General features: G+C 46.3%; 1 protein-coding gene across 3 annotated transcripts in view; it reads right to left on the minus strand.

The window, feature by feature from the left end:
- Positions 1-15,855, minus strand: part of ANKRD11 (ankyrin repeat domain 11) — a 127,584-nt gene extending 111,729 nt beyond the window's left edge. For all 3 annotated transcript variants that reach the window (XM_045293834.1, XM_004704498.2, XM_045293832.1), the window contains exon 1: positions 15,775-15,855. The gene's annotated coding sequence lies outside the window, so the exon portion shown is untranslated. The remainder of the gene's footprint in view (positions 1-15,774) is intronic.
- Between the last annotated feature and the right edge of the window lie 977 nt (positions 15,856-16,832).

Consider the following 16,832-nt stretch of genomic DNA (forward strand, 5'->3'; position numbering starts at 1 on the left):
GTTTTGAGAATGATGTGCAAATGTGCTTTACACAATTGATGTGTGTATGGATTGCGATAACAGTTGTATGAGCCCCTAATAAAATGTTTAAAAAATATATTAAACCTATAAACATGCATGTAGATCTATTTCCCCACCATCCTATATAAATGTGTTTACATATGTACATGCCTGTATTTAGACCTCTATAAATACCCTTTGTCTCCTAGTTCTTTCCTCTATTTCCTTTAACTTTCCGCTTGTCCCACTATCATGCTCAGCCTTCATTTGGGTTTCAGTAATTTCTCTCAGTTACATTGCCCTTACCAGGCCTCTCACACCCTCCCTGCCACTAATTTTGGATCGCTTGTTGCTCCCTTGTCCCTGGGTTGGTCAACACCACCTCCTTTCTCCTGCCTTCCCCTCTCGCATGTCCCCCCAGAACCATTGGTCCTGTTGTTTTCTCTCCAGACTGTTCATCCAGCCTATCTTATCTAAATAGATTTGCACAGATAATATGCACCCAAAAACCAAGGCATAGCAAGACAAAGCGACAAAAGAGAACACAACAATAACAAAAAAGAAAACCAATGACCCATAAAAGAATAAATTATTTTTTTTTAAAAGAAAAAGTTTTAAAAAGGAAGAAAAAACCTGTAAATAGATCAAGGTCTGATTTTTTACCTCTAGGCATGTCCTCCAGTCAAGTCTGATGGGGTGCTCTAGCCCCAGAGTCTATCCTTTGCACTCCCTCGGGAGCTCCCTGCTCTGCACCCCTGTTGCTCTGCCACACGCCTTTAGTGTTTTGCCTAGGTGTCGCAGGGTCAGTCCGGGCCAATCCCGACACCGAGTCTCCAGTGTTGTCCCCGGTAGGGCTATGGGTCAGCGAGGGACGTCGTGTCTCATAGTAGGATCAGCCTTATAGTTCACACTGTACATTGGCTGTTCGGAGCGAGCGGGGCTATCATCCTCCAGGCCTGGTGGGCCAGGATGTGCTCCACTCTCTCTTCCTCCCCATTCATTTGCTCCCATGTGCTCTGATCAGACATGTCCCTCTCCCCTAGCTGCAGCTTCAGTGCCGTCCTCTAAAGTAAATTCTTCTGGGGGGAGGGGCAGTTGTCCACGTAGCTGGTATGGGGGCCGAGCCCTCAGGCTGTCCACTGGCTTCCCTCTCCATGCCGGCTCACTACATCAAGGCATCTCTTAGAGAAATTAATTTTTACTTCCCCACGAACTTTTAGCTTAAACATGGGGTTGTAAGCCGCTTTAAACTGCTCGGTGGGTGACAGCTTCTTATACTGGTTCCAAGTCCCTGGTAACTACAAACCCTGAATCTGTCCTACCCCTCCTCCTCCCTCCAACAACCAAAAACGTATTCTGAATTTGTTTTAAATTTACCACAATGTGGAACACACACATGTAGCCATTGGATGGTCAGGAGAGGGCAAGCTTAAAAGACACAGTCCCATGGGTCCAAGCGATGGAGCAGAGATAGATCTCTAGCATCAGCTCAAGTCACTTACCTATCTGTCCACCCCCAGTGCCCGGTGCAAAGCCTATGCTGCTCTTAAAAGCGTCCGCTCCGCCAGAGGAGCATCGGCACTCTTCACTTAGAAGCCACCCAGACACGGCAGGTGACAAGCAACTAAAAAATCGACAGTTTTACATTTTATTTCTTTATTTAACTTTTCATTATGAATAAGATAAGCCTGAGAATATTTGCCTGACTTTTTAATCATGGCCAAAAAGATATCAAAGTTGTCATTTTAGTGTTTCATGAATGTACATTTCAGGGGCATGCACACTTTTTTTCCCTTCCCAGTGTCTGAGCTTCCTATCTCCCTTCCCTTGGCCTCCCCACAGCCTTCAATGTCCACTCATTTTGATGTGAGGAGAGGAAAAAAAATATTTTTTTCTTTTATAATTGTTGTCTCATATAGTGTTTATCTTTATGAAACTGACTAACTTTGCTGAACACAATGTCTTCCAAATTCTGGGAGGTGTCAAACAGTGAGGAGATAGACAGCAGGGTTCAAAGGAGCCATCTTGATCGATTTTCTAGAACAGTGGTTCTCAACCTTCCTAATGCCGCAACCCTTTAATACAGTTCCTCATGTGGTGGTGACCCCAACCATAAAATTATTTTCATTGCTACTTCATCACTGTCACTTCACTACTGTTATAAATCGGGCAACCCCTGTGAAAGGGCCGTTTGACCCCCAAAAGGGTCACGACCGACAGGTTGAGAACTGCTGTTCTAGAAGGACACAAAGTGACCACCAGAGTTCATTAGGAAGAAGTTTTAAGAAAGTGGGAAACCGCATTGATAAGGAAAAGGCAAGAAAATCTGCACCAAGGAATTGTTCCTTGAGCACACAAAATACAACTGCTTACTGTTTTTAAAAGAATAAGCAGAGCAGGCTGGCCTACTAGAATTCAATTGGGACAGAGCTGGCCCAGAGAGTTTCCAGGCTGAAATCTTCCCAGAAGCAAGCCAATTGCCACACCGTCCTTTCTCCCCCTAGGCTGAGCAGTTCACACCAGCAACTTTTTGATTTGCAGCTGAATGCTTAACCCACTTTCATCACCGGGGCTCCATAATATATAATGTGAAAGTGTTTCAAAAAGGTCATGGAAAATGGAATTGAAAGACAATGGAATCTTGCCTTAAACTTTTAAGAATCTCTCGTAGATACATCTATGAATATATTCTGAGCAATATAATATAAAATTTTCCTGAAATTTTAAGGTAAACCAACTCAAAGAAAATTAACATTGCAGACCCTTTGGGTCTAATATGTTCACTCTCTTCTCTTTTACGTGAATGTTTGGTGAGTGCTGGCTTAGAGAGCCTCCCACTGTGTGGCCATCCATCTAGTGTGGACCAAAGAGCTGAGAAAGCTGAGTCACCTTGTCAGTGCATGCCACATTCCCTCAGGAAGCTAGAAAGAAAGTCTCTCCAAACCAGGCACACCCAGGATTACACAATGACCGCAGCTTTTACAGACGGGGCTTTCGCGTGTGCATTTCAATGACAGGACCCAGAGAGCTAGACTGGAAGGATAGCACAGACATAGTACAAGAAGCCCTCCAAAAAAAGTGACTCGTGACTGCTTTTATGGAACCCCAAACCACAGAAGTACTTTAAAAGCAAGCTAAAGATGCTGCTTGTCAAGCACTTGTCAGGGTGGCTGCCACACAGATGTCCAAGAACAGGTTTTCAAAAGACAGAGGGGCCTCTTAATGCAGGGCAGTCTGTACACAGGCAGGCCTGTGAGGGCTGGTGTCTCAGGGGCGTGGGAGCCAGGGGGGCCAACTACAGAGCTCCTCTGAGACACCCGGTTGGGCCCCGGCCGGGTCAAAGCACTGACTCACAAGTAAAGCCTCTGGGAATAACAACGTGCATGGGAAGAACGCCTGCTCTTTGGAAGCACAAATGGGAAGCAAAAAATTAGCCTTCACTGAAACCTATTATAAGTTCCAAGTACAAATGCCCTCTGCTATCAAAGGGTTAAGAGCTTCCAGGTGCTATCTGGTATTTTGGTGGACATCCAAAAATTAAGTACCTATAGGTATATGAAGGGGCCTCAAAAGTGCCTGGTTAAGAGAAATCAAAAGATAAATGAGATTTACCCACCCATTTTTTTAACACTCTCCTCATACCTCAAGAAACCTTGGTGGCTCAATGGTCCAGTTACTAATCAAAAGTTCAGCAGTTCAACCCACCAGCTGCTCTGCAAGAGATAACATGGCAATCTGTTTCTGTGACATGCAGTTACTTCTACCAGGGTTTTAAGGATCACTATGAGTCGGAACCCATGAGAGCAGTAGGTATCAGTTCTGGTGGGGGCACGTACCCAAAATCAGGGGCTCAAGCAGAAAACCACTGCAGTCCTGAATGTGGTTGTGCCTGCTGTCTTCTGAGTAGGAGACAGCAGGTATCCTCAAACTACAGCCCACGGGCCACATGCTGCCCGCCGAGGACATTTATCCAGCCTGCCGGGTGTTTTTGCCCCGTTTGGTTTTTTTTGCTTCAAAATAAGATATGTGCAATGTGCCTAGGAATTTGTTCATAGTTGTTTTTTTTTTAACTATAGTCTGTCCCTCCAACGGGTGTGAGGGACAGTGAACTGGCCCCCTGTTTAAAAAGTTTGAGGGCCCCTGGTTCTGAGCATCAATGAAGCCACCAGCCCAAGGATGGCTCTGATTCCACAAGGAAGCAGGCAGTGAACGACACTGCTAACTTTCAGCTGTGGAAGCTGAACATTTCACACCACCCACCGTGAACAGTACACTGTTTGAAACAACACCATTACACTTGAACTATTGAATGGTATGATGTCTGAACTATGTCCTCATAAAGTGATCGGGAAAAAAAAAAGACGAAGAATCAACGAAAAACAAAATCAGACTTCCAAAAGGAGGCATGTAATCCATTCGCAATAGCTTCTCCGTAGGTTCTACCCTAGCAGAGAAACCTGGGTCCTGTGGCCAGATCAAACCGTTCCACAGTGGGCAGCTAGCACACAAACAGGGAGAGGGAAAGAAACCTCACAACACTTTTATCCTTTCATATTTTGCTGGGGCTCTTTTTATATGCGTTTCAGAGCCAATATCTACTCTCATCCCCACCCCCACCCCGCAATCTGCGCTCTTAAATAATTTTCACTAGCTTATAATAGATGCCCTACTTTGGCAACAAAAAGGAAGAGAAATAAAGGATACTGAGGTTTTCCTTTGCAAAACAGCTGCCGTCTACAAGAGCCTCTCTTCCGCCACTATTCATCAGCTTCTTAAGGCTCTGGGCTCTCAGGACCTGCCCCAGCCCCAGCCCCAATGCTCTGGCCCCATCAGCTTTGCCACCAGCACTCAAGATTCTCAGTGAGGTCCAGGAAAAACCAGCAGCAAAAACCACTGTTGTCAAAGGTCATTGGAGAAGGGCTGGGTGTGCCATGGGGTTCTGCCAAAGAATATGATGAGTTATCGGCTAGAAAGCTACATTCCAATGCCCCTTCAATTTGGGCTTGCACTTAATGCTATCCCCAATCTAAGAGCAATTAGTTCTCCTAGCAGAGAAACCTGGGTCCTGTGGCCAGATCAAACCGTTCCACAGTGGGCAGCTAGCACACAAACAAGTAGCCACCTAAGTGAAGCATCAACTAAGTCCACATGCAAGAAGTACACCAGCCTGTGAGATCCAAGGATTGTAAATAATAAAATCCAAATCCAAAAATGGGAGTGGTATCAGAGATGAAATTGTGAACACCTGGTTTGCAAAAGGCAATGGATGACAGTGAAAGCCCAAAACCCATTTACAGCATCCACATATGGACTAAGCTTCTGGTGAATCCTCTCTGAACATAGGTCGATGGATGTGAACAGCCAGTATCAGACGGCAGGCATTGTAAAGCTGACTATGACAGACATAGTTAGCTTAAAATGAAACAGCTTTTCATTTGATCTCCCTTTTTACTAATTTTAAAATTGTTTCAGTTAAAAAAAAAGAAAAAGAAAAAAGTGAAGGGGAAATACACATGGATTAAGCCTGTGCTGAATCCCCTCTGACCATAGACCAAGGGTGTGAATAGCCTTGCTATCATGCAGAATACATTAGAAAGTGGATTATTCCAGATTCAGTTAGGTTAAAATTTAGCACCCTATCATTCGATTCCTTAATGATCCATTTTAAATTTGTTCTACTTTTTACTACTTTCTGCTTTCTTTTCTATTGCGGTTTTATCTGCTTTACTTTGCTTTTTGTTTTTAATTTTTTTTCTGTATATGAAATCCAGGATAAGTAAATCTATAGAGATAGTAACTGGATTAATGGTTCCTCGTGGGTGTGGTATGGAAGGTTGGAAGGAAATGGGGAGTTAATAATGATTAGTACAAGATTGAAAAAATATATATATTCTAAAGCAGTTGTGGTGATGAATGTACAAGTCTCTTGATGTGATTCAACTATTAAAATGTATGATATGTGAATTACAAGGAGCAAAATGCAGGGAGCCTGAAGGTATTGGTACCCCTCCCCACATCTGTGCACTCAGGCCTGCAGGGCAGCCACCTACAAAGGACTGGTAAGGGAGCATCACTTTGGCAGACAAAAAAGGAGCCACGAGGCAGCCTCATCTTAACGCCCTCTGTGGGCCACTATCTCTGCTGCTCCTCCTTCCCTTCCTAAGAAGCCCAGTGGGAACATGTAATATTCAGTCTGCACCAACTCATTACCTAGAGAATCTAGAAACCATTCTTGGTAGAATCTTAAGATAAAAATGAGGAACTGTTCTCCATATCTTAGGACTTCCTGAAAAAAGAGAGAGCGCGCGCGAGCGTGAAGGTAGCAGCCAGAGGCAAACGCTTTGTCATGGTGGGTGCTGGGGGCAGCTCATAAACCTAACAAGTTAGTAAACATATAAATCAGCAGCTGTTCCCCATAGCTCGAACATGGAGATCAGTCACAGAAAGAGAAGGCCCACCAGGAGCACGGCAGACAGCAAGGCCAGGGCCAGGAGGACACAGCAGCCTAGAGACAGTGGCCCAGGACTTGACCAGGCACCAGGCACCATGCAGTCCTACAGAGAACAGTCTCCAGTGTGGAGAAAGGGGGGTTCTAAACAGAGCAAACAGTGAGCATGTCAGTCCATCCCAGGTTATAGGAGCCTACATACCTGATTACAGCTGTTTCTATGTATATGCCCATATGCAGTGGGTCGGTGTGCTAAGTTTGCAGACATGCACATAGTATTTGGGGGGGGATGTGTGGTCTGGTGTGTGTGCAGACCTGATGTTGGTGGTGGGTATAGGGGTCCCTCCCCATTTGCTTTATTTATTTCACCATGTGCTACAGCCAGTATTTCTTCACAGATCCTTCAAGTTCCTACTGTAACCACCACCGATGGGAAATTAATTGGGTGAAAGGTGTGTATGTGGGGGGTGCAGCACGCACCAGGGAGGAGCTAGACATTTTAAGTTTTCAAAAGAACGGGGACACTGGAATTTTTCAATTTTCCTTGGTAACAGTGAAATTCTAAGCGTGGCATTATCATAGGAGAGACTAGGATGTAGGCTATACTACACAAGGAAGTTGGAAGGCGAAGCCAACTCCACCTTCCTTTCCCTTGTTCTCTACTTCAGTTTACTGCTGGCTTGGAGACTGTTGCAGTGGCTGACACAAAACTCACAGACAATGCTCCTGATTAATGGGGTTCACTAAGGAACTTAACAGGAGCCCTGGTGGTGCAGAGGTTTACATGTTGGACTGTGTTCCTCGAGGTCAGCAGTTCAAAACCATTAAACTACTCTGTGGGAGAAAGATGAGGCTTTCTACTTCCATAAAGAGCTGTAGTCTGGAGGGAGGGGGGAAAAGGGCTCAAGTAAAAAGAAAATGTTTTTGAAATGATGAGGGCAACATATGTACAAATGTGCTTGATACAATTGATGTATGGATTGTTATAAGAGCTCTGGTCCTTTTTGGGCCTCTACTCAAGTATTCCCTCAATGCAAGAACACTTTGTTTTATTAAACTGGCATTCCATGATGCTCACCTTCCCAACATGATCACTGAAGACAAAGCAGGTGCATAAGAAAATGTGGTGAAGAAAGCTGATGGTGCCCAGCTATCAAAAGATAAAGTGTCTGGGGTCTTGAAGGTAAACAAGCAGCCATCAATCTCAGAAGTAATAAAGCCCACATGGAAGAAGCACACCAGCCTGTGTGATCACGAGGTGTCGATGGGATCAGGTATCAGGCATCAAAGAACAAAAAATCATATTATTGTGAATGAGGGGGAGTGCAGAATGGAGACCCAAAGCTAAGGTGACCAGATGTCCCGCTTTTGGCGGGACAGTCCCGATTTCTGGAAAAAATGCACAACAAGCTATGGAAACGGTCTATTTGGTCCATATAGACCCAATTTTTAATCAAGACTCCCCAACCCCACCCCTGTCAATGGTGTCCCACTTTAAATATGGTCACCTTACCCAAAGCCCATGTGTAGGCAACTGGACATCCCTTTACAGAAGGGTTGTGGGGAGGAGATGAACCAGTCATGGTGCAGTGTAGCACCAATGAAACATACATCTCTTCTCTAGTTCCTAAATGCTTCCTCTCCCCCCAGCTATCATGATCCCAATTCTACCTTACAAATCTGGCTAGACCAGAGGATGTACGCTGGCACAGATAGGAATTGGAAATACAGTGAATCCAGGACAGACAAACCCCTCATGACCAATAATGAGAGTAGTGATACCAGGAGGGGAAGGGGAAGGTGGGGTAGGTAGAAAAGGGAAACCAATCACACGGGTCTACATATAACCCCCTTCCTGGGGGACAGACAACAGAAAAGTGGGTGAAGGAAGACGTCGGACAGTGCAAGACATGACAAAATAATAATAATTTATAAATTATCAAGGGTTCCTGAGGGAAGGGAAAAATGAGGAGCTGATATCAAGGGCTCAAGTAGAAAGAAAATGTGCTGGGAATGATGATGGCAACAAATGTACAAATGTGCTTGACACAATGGCTGGATGTATGGATTATGATAAGAGTTGTACAAGGCCCCAATAAAAGGATTTTTAAAAGAAGAAAAAGAAAAAGAGCTCTGGTCCTTAGTGTTACAAAGCTCATTTGGGGCTGATAAATGCCCAAAGGCATTCTGCAGTCTGCAGCCAGACTCTTGCTTGCAGATACTTGGCTTCTCTCATTCCGTAGACTGAGAAGTCCACTGATCTGGGGGCTCATGATCTTGGTGCCATGGTCTCTGGTGCATCTGCTACTTCGGGCAGAAATAGCCTAGGCACTATGCTGGTGGCTCTTCATTCTTGGTGGTCATGACACTCTTCGTCCTCCCTCCGAAGAACAGCAAGACCAGTTCGGGGTTAGTCTTCTCCACCTTGTTTGCATGCCCACACCCAGTTGCTAGGTCTGAGTTACAAAGACTGTCTAACAGAGCCATAGCAAAGAATTCTACTTCACCGCACCATGCCAAAATATTTCGTGTCACTTGCTACTGGATTTCTTTTTTAAAATCTGATTGTATCTGAATAGACATGTTTAGACTCAATTCATAAATACAATTTAACATCACAATACTTTTGGCTATTCTTCAAAAGTACTGGGTGGAGCATAACAATAAAAAAAGGCACCTCAAGTTACCCAGTATGGTGTGAGCTGGACGTTTCTAATAAGTTAGGTACCAGACCTATCTCCAAAATCAACACACAGTTGGCCACTAAAATGGCCAGGAACTTTGAATCTAACTAAAGAAAAACAAACTTGAAATACACCATGGCCCAGTCTAGACAGGGAATGACAAAGAAATGGAGACAATGAACAGAGGGGAAATCCGGTCAGCACAGTGCCAGTGGAAATGAGCTGTCCACATCCATGTGCTAGGTGCACACATGCCCTTCAGAGGGGGAGGGAAGAGCCGGTGGCACCTAGGGCTTTGAGACTCTGCTTCCTGGACCCGCTGCTGTCCTGTACTCTGAGAAGAGACATCTACCTTCTTTGTGTGGTAATGCCATTCAATGTGGACACAGGCCCCAAGATTCACTTTTTTCTAATAAACGAACCATCGTTTCTTTCTTTCTTTTTTTTTAAGGGGAAAGAAAGTGTCCTTTGGTTTCTAACATAAACAGATGCTTGAGCGCAGTGTCTTGCTTTAGCAGATGTTTATATCTTGGGTCACTACGCGCACACACACACACAGGGTTGGGCAGCTTGCTGCCAAAGCCAACAAGCTCTCGTTTGCCCGGCCTCCACACTTGTTTTCCTCAGGCAGCTGCCATCAGAAGCTCTGCCAGGACAGCGGGAGGAGGTCAGGGAGAGGGCCAGGGCACTCAGTGGCCGCTGGACTCACCCATTGTTCAGAGTGGTGCTATAGGGCACCTCAGGGACCATAGGCTCACCACACTGCCCACTTTCTGTGCCAATCATTTTGTTCTACTTCTCTTTCAGTATGTCACACTTCTCCAGCACTCAGCACCATCTTAATAACCCTCAGGGCAAGAAAACTTGAGGGGGGGCCTCAATGGCAACCAAGCTGTACACAGACCACTCAGCTGGTCCAAATAACATACCCCGAACACACAAAAACCCCTTATATTTCAAACCCCAAACCACCTGGCATATCCCAAGTCCCTTATCTCAGTAGATAATACAAACAGTAATGCAGAGAGGTGTCCTGAGAGTACAGTGGGTTAATCACTGGACTGCTAATTGGGAGGTCATTGGTTCAAGCCTGCCAAATGCTCCAAAGTATGAAGCTGGCTGCTTCCTTAATGAGTTGCAGTCTTGGAAACCCTATGGGGCATTTCTGCTCTGTCATAGACGGGTCGCTGTGAGTCAGACTCAACTGAGTAACGGAAGGTTTGGGTTTGGTTTCTTAGAGCAGAGGAAGAAGAGATGAGAAACTCTGATAAATGTACACGCAGGTACATCTCCAACATCCTCCTGGCCACCTGCAGGTCCAAGGCCTCCTTCCTGCAACTTGTCTCAAGGAAAGTTTCCTAATGTGTGAGTTTGGCAGAGCCCGAGTGAGTGGAGTGAGTGAATACTTTATTTTCTGCAGACACAGGCCCTGTGCAGTGAGCACCATCTGAATACACTGTGTGTGGTACATCTCTCCACCCTCAAGTACACAACATGCTCCACACTCAATAGCATTAAAACGAAACACCAGCTCTATGGGAATCTGGGAAGATAATAACACTGGGAGGAAAATACAACTAGCATTGTAACCAATACACTGGGTGTTACAAACAGGCCACAAAACCTTCTCTGGTCCCAAACCCATCTCTGCATTGTCAGTCTCCCCAGACTCCAACCCTGCCCCAGAGGCAAGGGGGCCAATCCATTCACTCAGAGACACCCGAAGGTGGTGGGGGAAGCAGATCCTGCAATTCAGACCTTTCCTTTCACTGTGACTGGGCTGGATTCCAGATCCTTCCCTCTGGCCAGTGAGCCCTAGCAATCCAGTGGGGCCTGAGTGAGGCTTGTCATTCTGCTCACCAGCAAGAGCTGCCACTCTGGGGAGCCTGCTGGGGACAAATGGTTCTGAACACAAGTGTCAATTTTTAAACTCACAAAAAGCATGCATTCAATAAAATCTAACTTAAATGGCATCTAATATTTTGCAAATCATATGTAATTTAAGGGTATTTAGCCATGGAATATTCTCTAAAACCCCAAAATTACAATTATAACTGAATTCAAACCTTCAGTAAACTATATTGCCATGCTTAGCTTCATGTTAATTTAGTAATGAAGCAGTTAACGAGGTGTGTGTGCTGTTACCTACTTTAAAATCCAAAGGAAAACTCTTCAAACATGGAAAATTATTCTGCATGGATCCCCACAGTGCCTTGCAAACCTACACATCAAGTCCCATCCTGTGTCTTGCAGTGGCCCTCCTTCCTTGGCATCTAACCAGCAGCGACATGGTCTCCACGCAAGTGTAAACGGCCTGGCGAGGCCGAGCTCCTCTCTGGCTTCAATACCAGTTGGCAGAGTAGGCCCTGGCTCAGGGAAGGGGCCACCAAGCATAAGCCACCTGCCCTCTCCTCCCTTTGGGTTTGGTGGGAATGCTGCTGGGCACAGGTGTCCCACAAAGCACGGCAGCCCACTCACAAGAATGCTTCTGGTCAGGGGATAGGAACACGCAGACTGCGCATCTTAAGCCTCCACGTGACCGACTTGCTATTTCCACATTTCAGCCCATGAGAATCATCAAGTTAAAAGCTGACCAGTTTCCTCTTAAATTGGGGTGGTTGTTAAAAATAGAAAACCCAATACGATCGCTGAAGACAAAGCGGGTGAATAAGGAAATGTGGTGAAGAAAGCTGATGGTGCCCGGCTATCAAAAGATACAGCATCTGGGGTCTTAAAGGCTTGAAGGTAAACAAGCGGCCATCTAGCTGAGAAGCAACAAAGCCCACATGGAAGAAGCACACTTAGCCTGTGTGATCACGAGGTGCCGAAGGGATCAGTTATCAGGCATCAAAGAACAAAAAAATCCTATCATTGCGAATGAGGGGGAGTGCAGAGTGAGGACCCAAGACCCATCTGTAGGCAAATGGACATCCCCTTAGGGAAGGGTCTGAGAGAGGAGACCAGCCAGTCAGGGTGTAGTGTAGCGCCGATGATACATACAACTTTCCTTTAGTTCCTAAATGCTTCCTCCCCACCAACTATCGTGATCCCAATTCTATCTTACAAATCTGGCTAGACCAGAGGTTGTACACTGGTACAGATAGGAACTGGAAACACAGGGAATCCAGGGCGGATGATCCCTTCAGGACCAGTGGTGAGAGTGGCCATAACGGGAGGGTGGTGAAAAGGGGGAACCGATTACAAGGATCTACATATAACCTCCTCCCTGGGGGATGGACAACACAAAAGTGGGTGAAGGGAGACGTCTGACAGTGTAAGATATGACCAAATAATAAATTTATAAATTATCAAGGGTTCATGAGGGAGGGGGGGGAGTGGGGAGGAAATGAGGAGTTGCTGCCAGGGGCTTAAGCAGAGAGCAAATGTTTTGAGAATGATGAGGGCAACGAATGTACAAATGTGCTTTACACAATTGATGTATGTATGGATTGTGATAAGTTGTATGAGCCCCTAATAAAATTAGGGTTTTTTAAAATTATTTCTTAAAAGAAGAGTTGTATGAGCCCCCAATAAAATGATTTTAAAAAAAAAGAAAGAAAGAAAACCCTGCGGTCAAGCCTTTCTAATACACCACTTCCAGAAACCATTTTTTTTTAGAAACAGTAACTGTCAGGCAGTCCTTGGAGGTCCACTATGGGACACAAACCAAACGCCTGCACACACCCTGCCCTCCTTGCCCTTTCTTCTCTTGGTTCCACACTCCAAGTAAGCCAGGGGACTGTGTGCCAGCAAAGGCCAGTTCCATCTCATCAGTGCTAGAGAAAGACTTGGCCTATCTGCTTCTTGTTAAGAAAGTGAGGATAAAACCAGCTGGCAGTGTAACTGAGAATTTGATGTCTGATTATGTTGAAACACGTGTTTCCATGGGGTTTTATTTCCACACACAGTGGTCACTTTTAGTAGCATTCAAATCACCACCTCAGATGAGGATGCACAGGAAAGCATGACGATGCCTCAGTGCCCCCAGACCAGTACACAAAGACTCACACAGGCCCTGGTCACTACAGCAGCACTCAGCAAACCTTTATGGCAGGTCTGGCCCAGCATTCCCCCAACCCCACCTCTAGAGAGACCCCAGCTGTGACACCCAAGCACCTTCACACACCTTACACTCTCAGTGGGTTTTCACAAGCACAGCCTGTCTATGGGGACCTCAATCTGCCCCCAAATACTCCACCACAGGCTCCTCAGGTTGTGATGACCAACACAGATTGTTTCCTCGCAGACTGGGAGATGAAGCCTCTGAACACAGGCTCAGGCTCAGGGTCAAGGCGCTTGCTCCTCGCCATTGGCTTTGGGGCAAGGGCTTTGTCACAGTTGGTGAATCTGGCTCCAACATCACCCCATCGCATCCCCCTACACACACACACACACACCCCTCCTAATCTCAGGGGCCCTGGGGCCCAATCTGGCTGGGCTTAAGGTGCTCCCTTTGTTAACCAAACAAAGAAAGGCTTCTTTCCAAATGGAGCCGTATGGCCAGATAGAGGATGAAGAATCTGGCACAAGTCATGCCATAACACACATATTCCACCTTGAATGGTGACATCAAGACAACAACAAAGCATGTTAGAAAGACACTGAATAGTCATCAGTGAGTCTACACAAACCCAAACTCACTGCCATCAAGTCCGTTCCAACTCAGATGGACCCTCAAAAGTCATCCTAGTAAAAAAAGTTAAAGCCCTGCCTCCACTAACAGGGAAGGTCAGGGAGAAGTGAGCTCTAACAGCCAAAGGGCCCTGCATTAGAAGCCAGAGCAGCTGGGAATGTTGTCTCCCTGTGGGGGCACCCCAGCCTCCCCTGGGTAGTCTGTTTTACGCCAATACTCCAAAACAAGAGGACCAATGACACAAATAGTGATATTTCACCCAAGTGCTAAGTGGCATTCTATTCCTCTGAATATCAATGTGGTATACACAAGAGAGTGACCACTACACATGCCCCAAAGCCTTCCAGAAGGCTCTGTCACTTCTCTGTTCTCTGCTCGCCTCCAGGCACAGGAGCACTAGGCCGAATGGACCAAGCAGCAGCAGGGAAACACGCATGTCGTAAACACTAAAACACCTGTGAAAAATGCAATGAGCACATCAACATAAGCAGCATTTTGCTTTCCACTGTTATTCGTGAAGTTAACAAGGGTGATGTTTGGGGGCCTGGTATTCTATCTGTCCCACCATCTTTTCTCACTTGGAAGGCTTCCCACAACCACCACCCATGGCAGTCATGTTGAGTCACCCTCAGCCGTTCCTGACAAGATTTTACCTGGCTGAAAAGCTGTTCCAGCTTATATTGCAGGTCCTTCTTTGACCTTACTCTCCATGTCTACTACCCTGTCACTCCTTCAAAATGCAGGTCAACCCCAAACTCTCCAAACGCAGCTCAACTTCAACTTCTCCACACCAAGGGGACCCACTCTTCTCCCTTCTGAAGAAGCCACCATTACAGAGTCTGCTGAACAGAGGGCAAGTTTCACAAGCCCAACAGCAATGCCCTGAATGTCAGCCTGGAGCACTCCCAGCCCACCTCCACAACCTGCCGCAGAGATGATTTGCCAGCAGGCTGAGGGGAGCCCATCACATGCCCACAAGAACCTAGCCTGGTCACCCACATACCCTGTCAGCCATTTTTGCTACTTTCCAAGTGCTCATCAGCTTACAGCTCTAGGCCTAGCCCAGCATATTAGATTTATTTTCCAACAACATCCACTCACTTCCAAAAAAAAATTTAACTCAGACAAAAGAGATGAGCCAGGTATGTTTCCAAGTGGCCTGATTCACCATGAGTGGAATAAAGGAAAGCGCAGGAGAGAAAAAATGGCTACAGAAGTAGAAGAAAAGCTTTCTTTCATGTTTGCTCAGAGTAACAACACAAACCATATACTTTGGGGCAGTTTGCTTTTAAACACTAATACCTGGCCTAGGTATGAACACCTGAAATGAGCACACGCAGAGGAAATAAACCACCTGTCAGGCCCAAGGCAATATTCTATCCTGTAGCAACAAGGAACAGCAACCCCAGGCCTGGGGTCAAAGTCTCTGGGCGAACCTCCCTCTCCTTTCTCCAGAAGAACCCTAATTACCCCCTGGTGGAGCAGGAGTCCAAGCCACCGGCCTCCACAGGCGCAGAAACACAGGCCAGGAATGAGCACAGTGCCTCCATGTACAGCCACCTTCCTGCCCAGAGCAGCACAGGCAGGCCTCAACTGTGCCCCGCAGACACATCAGAAGCAAGACACTTGGCAAACAAACAGGACGGTTCATCCTGTCTTCTCAGGCAGTGACCACACAGTGCAGGCTGCCACTCTCAGGTTCTTCTGAGTGGTGAAAACCAGTGTGCCGAGAGGATCGAGCATCCTGGGCAGGCCACAGGCCGTGCCATTTATCTCTTCAGCACAATCTATCTCTCCATGGCACCAGAGAGGTTACTTATTGATGCCAGAGTTCAGTGATATCACTTTGAAAAGAACCTCGCCTACACACAAACCAGACCAACGTTCACTAGGCTTTTGAATGTAATGTTTAAAAACTTTAACAGTACCATGCAACTCTCGAAAAATTCAGCATTTTACAAACCCAGCAAAGTAACAAATTGGCTGACACAGAGCAAGCGAATACTTACCGATTCCATAGCTGAAAAGTCGAGTTGCTGAGGCCTGTCGTTATTACATCCAAGGGAGGTGTGTTCCAAAGCAAGGTTGGGTATACTCTGAAACAAAATAGTTAAATTAGTTGATGTACACATAAATTTTTAATTGAGTTCTTTTTACATTCTTGTCCCTTGTCATCTGGGCCACACTCCCTGGGAGAGGAAGACAGACTTTCCTTTCCCAGGGTTTTGGTTCATGAAGGAAAGGAAGTTCACCTAAGTGGTCTGCCCTAGGATACTATCCAAATGGAAAACTCGGTTCTCAACCAACTTTCCAAGAAGACCATGTCCCAAATGATCAGAATGTGGACTGACCCCCTTCCCTCCACAGTTAGGTGCCTATGGGAAGGAAGCAGCATACTGCCCTGTTGGGCAGGGGCACCCCTAACCCTGCTTCACTGCCCACACACTGGCTAGCATCCCATCCCCCACCCTATGTGCCTCTGCAGGCCCATATCCTCATTTTCCATTGGGTCTGGCCACTCTATATCTCATACAGTAGTTACCCCTGACACCCTCTCACATTATACAGGCAATCCTTCCGACATGCACACACCCGACTCCACCCCACCCCCGCGAGTCTGAGCTCTGGCAAACACAACTCAGGACAAACAGAACATGCTGGGGAGCCACCGAGGCTCATACATTCTGTAAATGTGACTCAAAAACACCCTTTGGAGGCGAGTGGACATGGGGACAAACATGGGAAGCTGCCTAAACTGGCTTAGCAAATGCTATGCTGCTGCCCTGTGCTCATAGGGACCCCATGGCCCTGCACACCAAGGTAAAGGTCCTCCTTATTGATTCCCCCTGGCAGGTGGTGACTGGAGCAGAACACATAGAGGCTGGCAGTACCCATGGGCAAAGGCTCTGCTCCCTGTTGGCAGCTGAGCAGAGGGCAGAACCAGGAGAGAAAAGGCAGCAGGGACTGTGGAAAGCCCAAACCACTGTCCTTGATCCCTTAATTTTGCAACTGATCGATTTTACACTTGTTATTTCTATGATTGATGTTTTCCACCAAAGTTATGTGC

The sequence above is a fragment of the Echinops telfairi genome, unplaced genomic scaffold, assembly GCF_000313985.2.
Source record: "Echinops telfairi isolate 266 unplaced genomic scaffold, ASM31398v2 ScPeMD7_2291;HRSCAF=2852, whole genome shotgun sequence".
NCBI lineage: Eukaryota > Metazoa > Chordata > Mammalia > Afrosoricida > Tenrecidae > Echinops > Echinops telfairi.